The following is a 6,000-nucleotide window of genomic DNA, read 5'->3' on the forward strand; positions in this document are numbered from 1 at the left end:
TGATTTTACTACCCCTTACCATCAATATTTTGGCATTTGGGCTCTCACATATAGTTAACAAGCTATGGTTCCAAACTTCTGACGGTGGTTTCGTCTCGATCGGACTAGCGGTTTCGAAGATATCGGCAAATGTTTTTTAAGCGCTAAATCACAACGCTACACAAACCGTAAGTTGAAACCTAGCATGTTTGGTATCTGTGGACTCGGCAAGGATTCAGGACCTCAACGAGATGACTCCCGTGAAAATAAGTCAACCACAGCCAGAGTTATAAGCATTTGAAAAATAAATTTTACCACTAGGTGGCGCTGTTTCGAAACTTCTCAGGCTCCTTCAGGGCATCGTACCGATGACCCATACCGAGTTTCGTAACAATTCGTTCATGCGTTCAAAAAATACAGCATTTTAGCACATAATTCAAAATGGCCGACAGCCAAAATGGCCGATCTGGGAAAATTCGATATCAGTCGACTCGGCATGACGCCCTGAATCTACAGAGACCACTTTTATGATTTTTGGACAAACCGTTCAGAAGTTATGAGCGAAAATAGCAGTTTTTCATATCTCCGGACCAGTAGGTGGCGCTGCGCCGAAACGCAGCATGTAGCCTCAGGTCATGCTTGTGATGACATGTACCAGGTTTGGTCTGAATACGATTAAGCGTTGCGGAGATACAGCCTTACGTCTGTTTTCGCAAGCGCTACGTAAAATTTGTTTGCGTGTTTATCGAAAGCGGTTTGACGAATCAACTTGAATTCCATAACTTTTTGTCGGCACTGCCTGGAGATGATCTGGTGCAATTTTGGTGAGAATCGGACAAACCGTCTAGGACGAGTTCGCAAAAGTAGGTTTTTTGGACAATTCAAAATGGCGGCCATATTTTTATGACGGAAAATGACGTCATAGGGTGCGATCGAATCGTCATAAGCTCAGGAATCAGAGGAAAAAAGAATTTTGTTGATAGGCCTAACGGTTCAAAAGTTATTAGCATAATAAAAGTGAAACTTTGGACAGGTGGTGGCGCTAGAGGCAATGAGTTAGAGACACCAAAATTGGTGCAATTACTGTTGGGACTGTCCTCTATCAGAATGTCAAACCGGAACAACTTTCCCGGACACGGTTCTAGGGGCTGCCATAGACGCCCAGTCGGAAGAAGAAGAAGAATAATAATAATAAATATAGCTGCAAGCAGCCATTACCGGGGCCAAGCGCAAGAAGCGGAAACAGATGCCATCATGGGTGGGATTGGCAGACCAACTGCAGCAAGGAGCAATTAAAGACATTTTAAGAGAATTTTTGCAAAATGGCTGAAAAATCATATATACAGTAACTTTTAAGATGATTTAATGGATTATCACTTTCGACCAATAGGTGGCGCAGTTACGAAATCGATGTGATGTGGTCAGAGTGAGGTGACAATGACACATACAAAGTTTGGTGTCAAAATATCAAGGCATTGCAGAGATAAAGACTTAATAGTCATTTTGGCAGCATGTCTCAACTTTGCTGCTGCGGTATACGAAAACGGTTTCGTCTATCGTCACGAAATCCATAACTTTTAGTCGGCATGGTATGGAGATGACACGATTCGATTTTGGTGAAAATCGGACGAATGGTCTAGGAGAAGTTCGAAAAAGAAGGTTTTGAAAGTAAATAAAGATGGCGGACAGGAAGTTCGTCCAAATACGTCAAACTTGGTATCTATGTTCTCGGCATGACCCAAGGAATCTATTAAGACCAGTGTCATTACAATAAGCACATTTTAAAAAAAGTTATTAGCATTTTTGGAAATGTAATTTTAACTTTTGACCAACAGGTGGCGCTGTCTTGAAATCTTTTGAGTACCTTCAAGGCAAGGTGCTGGTAACAAATTCTGAGTTTCATAATGTTACAGCAATGTGTTCATTAAGTATAGCATTTCACATCACAAAACTGCATTGAAATCAATGGGATTTTCATGTTTTGTTCTATTATAGCGCCACCAAGAGGCAAAATCTCACAATTTTTTTTCATGTGTCCTTGGAATGAGCCCATACATGTGTGTGCCAAATTTGGTGAAAATATCTCAATTCGCTTCGGAGTTTTAGACATTTATATGAAAAAAAGCATAAAAAATGACTGACACGTGACTTTGATTTGATTTTACTACCCCTTACCATCAATATTTTGGCATTTGGGCTCTCACATATAGTTAACAAGCTATGGTTCCAAACTTCTGACGGTGGTTTCGTCTCGATCGGACTAGCGGTTTCGAAGATATCGGCAAATGTTTTTTAAACGCTAAATCACAACGCTAGACAAACCGTAAGTTGAAACCTAGCATGTTTGGTATCTGTGGACTCGGCAAGGATTCAGGACCTCAACGAGATGACTCCCGTGAAAATAAGTCAACCACAGCCAGAGTTATAAGCATTTGAAAAATAAATTTTACCACTAGGTGGCGCTGTTTCGAAACTTCTCAGGCTCCTTCAGGGCATCGTAGCGATGACCCATACCGAGTTTAGTAAAAATTCGTTCATGCGTTCAAAAAATACAGCATTTTAGCACATAATTCAAAATGGCCGACAGCCAAAATGGCCGATCTGGGAAAATTTGATATCAGTCGACTCGGCATGACGCCCTGAATCTACAGAGACCACTTTTATGATTTTTGGACAAACCGTTCAGAAGTTATGAGTGAAAATAGCCGTTTTTCATATCTCCAGACCAGTAGGTGGCGCTGCGCCGAAACGCAGCATGTAGCCTCAGGTCATGCTTGTGATGACATGTACCAAGTTTGGTCTGAATACGATTAAGCGTTGCGGAGATACAGCCTTACGTCTGTTTTCGCAAGCGCTACGTAAAATTTGTTTGCGCGTTTATCAAAAGTGGTTTCACGAATCGACTTGAATTCCATAACTTTTTGTCGCCAATGCCTGGAGATGATCTGGTGCGATTTTGGTGAGAATCGGACAAACCGTCTAGGACGAGTTCGCAAAAGTAGGTTTTTTGGACAATTCAAAATGGCGGCCATATTTTTATGACGGAAAATGACGTCATAGGGTGCGATCGAATCGTCATGAGCTCAGGAATCAGAGGAAAAAAGAATTTTGTTGATAGGCCAAACGGTTCAAAAGTTATTAGCATAATAAAAGTGAAACTTTGGACAGGTGGTGGCGCTAGAGGCAATGAGTTAGAGACACCAAAATTGGTGCAATTGATGTTGGGACTGTCCTCTATCAGAATGTCAAACCAAAACAACTTTCCCGGACACGGTTCTAGGGGCTGCCATAGACGCCCAGTCGGAAGAAGAAGAAGAAGAAGAATAATAATAAATATAGCTGCAAGCAGCCATTCCGGGGCCAAGCGCAAACGCAGACGACAAGACATGCCAACATGGCTGGAAGTTTCAGACCGACAGCAGCAAGGAGCAATTAAAGACATTTAAAGATGAATTTAGGCAAATGGCTAAAAAATCATATATACAGTAACTTTTAAGATGATTTAATGGATTATCACTTTCGACCAATAGGTGGCGCAGTTACGAAATCGATGTGATGTGGTCAGAGTGAGGTGACAATGACACATACAAAGTTTGGTGTCAAAATATCAAGGCATTGCAGAGATAAAGACTTAATAGTCATTTTGGCAGCATGTCTCAACTTTGCTGCTGCGGTATACGAAAACGGTTTCGTCTATCGTCACGAAATCCATAACTTTTAGTTGGCACGGTATGGAGATGACACGATTCGATTTTGGTGAAAATCGGACGAATGGTCTAGGAGAAGTTCGAAAAAGAAGGTTTTGAAAGTAAATAAAGATGGCGGACAGGAAGTTCGTCCAAATACGTCAAACTTGGTATCTATGTTCTCGGCATGACCCAAGGAATCTATTAAGACCAGTGTCATTACAATAAGCACATTTAAAAAAAAGTTATTAGCATTTTTGGAAATGTAATTTTTACTTTTGACCAACAGGTGGCGCTGTCTTGAAATCTTTTGAGTACCTTCAAGGCAAGGTGCTGGTAACAAATTCTGAGTTTCATAATGTTACAGCAATGTGTTCATTAAGTATAGCATTTCACATCACAAAACTGCATTGAAATCAATGGGATTTTCATGTTTTGTTCTATTATAGCGCCACCAAGAGGCAAAATCCCACAATTTTTTTCTTGTGTCCTTGGAATGAGCCCATACATGTGTGTGCCAAATTTGGTGAAAATATCTCAATTCGCTTCGGAGTTTTAGACATTTATATGAAAAAAAGCATCAAAAATGACTGACACGTGACTTTGATTTGATTTTACTACCCCTTACCATCAATATTTTGGCATTTGGGCTCTCACATATAGTTAACAAGCTATGGTTCCAAACTTCTGACGGTGGTTTCGTCTCGATCGGACTAGCGGTTTCGAAGATATCGGCAAATGTTTTTTAAGCGCTAAATCACAACGCTACACAAACCGTAAGTTGAAACCTAGCATGTTTGGTATCTGTGGACTCGGCAAGGATTCAGGACCTCAACGAGATGACTCCCGTGAAAATAAGTCAACCACAGCCAGAGTTATAAGCATTTGAAAAAAAAAATTTACCACTAGGTGGCGCTGTTTCGAAACTTCTCAGGCTCCTTCAGGGCATCGTACCGATGACCCATACCGAGTTTCGTAACAATTCGTTCATGCGTTCAAAAAATACAGCATTTTAGCACATAATTCAAAATGGCCGACAGCCAAAATGGCCGATCTGGGAAAATTTGATATCAGTCGACTCGGCATGACGCCCTGAATCTACAGAGACCACTTTTATGATTTTTGGACAAACCGTTCAGAAGTTATGAGCGAAAATAGCCGTTTTTCATATCTCCGGACCAGTAGGTGGCGCTGCGCCGAAACGCAGCATGTAGCCTCAGGTCATGCTTGTGATGACATGTACCAAGTTTGGTCTGAATACGATTAAGCGTTGCGGAGATACAGCCTTACGTCTGTTTTCGTAAGCGCTACGTAAAATTTGTTTGCGCGTTTATCGAAAGCGGTTTGACGAATCAACTTGAATTCCATAACTTTTTGTCGGCACTGCCTGGAGATGATCTGGTGCAATTTTGGTGAGAATCGGACAAACCGTCTAGGACGAGTTCGCAAAAGTAGGTTTTTTGGACAATTCAAAATGGCGGCCATATTTTGATGACGGAAAATGACGTCATAGGGTGCAATCGAATCAGCGTGAGCTCAGGAAATAGTGGAAAAAAGAATTTTGTTGATAGGCTTTACGGTTCAAAAGTTATTAGCATAATAAAAGTGAAACTTTGGACAGGTGGTGGCGCTAGAGGCAATGAGTTAGAGACACCAAAATTGGTGCAATTACTGTTGGGACTGTCCTCTATCAGAATGTCAAACCGGAACAACTTTCCCGGACACGGTTCTAGGGGCTGCCATAGACGCCCAGTCGGAAGAAGAAGAAGAATAATAATAATAATAATAAGAACCGGAACAGATACAATAGGTGCCTCCGCACCTTCGGTGCTTGGCCCCTAATAAATATAGCTGCAAGCAGCCATTACCGGGGCCAAGCGCAAACGCAGACGACAAGACATGCCAACATGGCTGGAAGTTTCAGACCGACAGCAGCAAGGAGCAATTAAAGACATTTAAAGATGAATTTAGGCAAATGGCTAAAAAATCATATATACAGTAACTTTTAAGATGATTTAATGGATTATCACTTTCGACCAATAGGTGGCGCAGTTACAAAATCGATGTGATGTGGTCAGAGTGAGGTGACAATGACACATACAAAGTTTGGTGTCAAAATATCAAGGCATTGCAGAGATAAAGACTTAATAGTCATTTTGGCAGCATGTCTCAACTTTGCTGCTGCGGTATACGAAAACTGTTTCATCTATCGTCACGAAATCCATAACTTTTAGTCGGCACGGTATGGAGATGACACGATTCGATTTTGGTGAAAATCGGACGAATGGTCTAGGAGAAGTTCGAAAAAGAAGGTTTTGAAAGTAAATAAAGATGG

This window comes from Siphateles boraxobius, unplaced genomic scaffold (assembly GCF_051911475.1).
Source record: "Siphateles boraxobius isolate OS27281-9 unplaced genomic scaffold, OSU_SipBor_1 66, whole genome shotgun sequence".
NCBI lineage: Eukaryota > Metazoa > Chordata > Actinopteri > Cypriniformes > Leuciscidae > Siphateles > Siphateles boraxobius.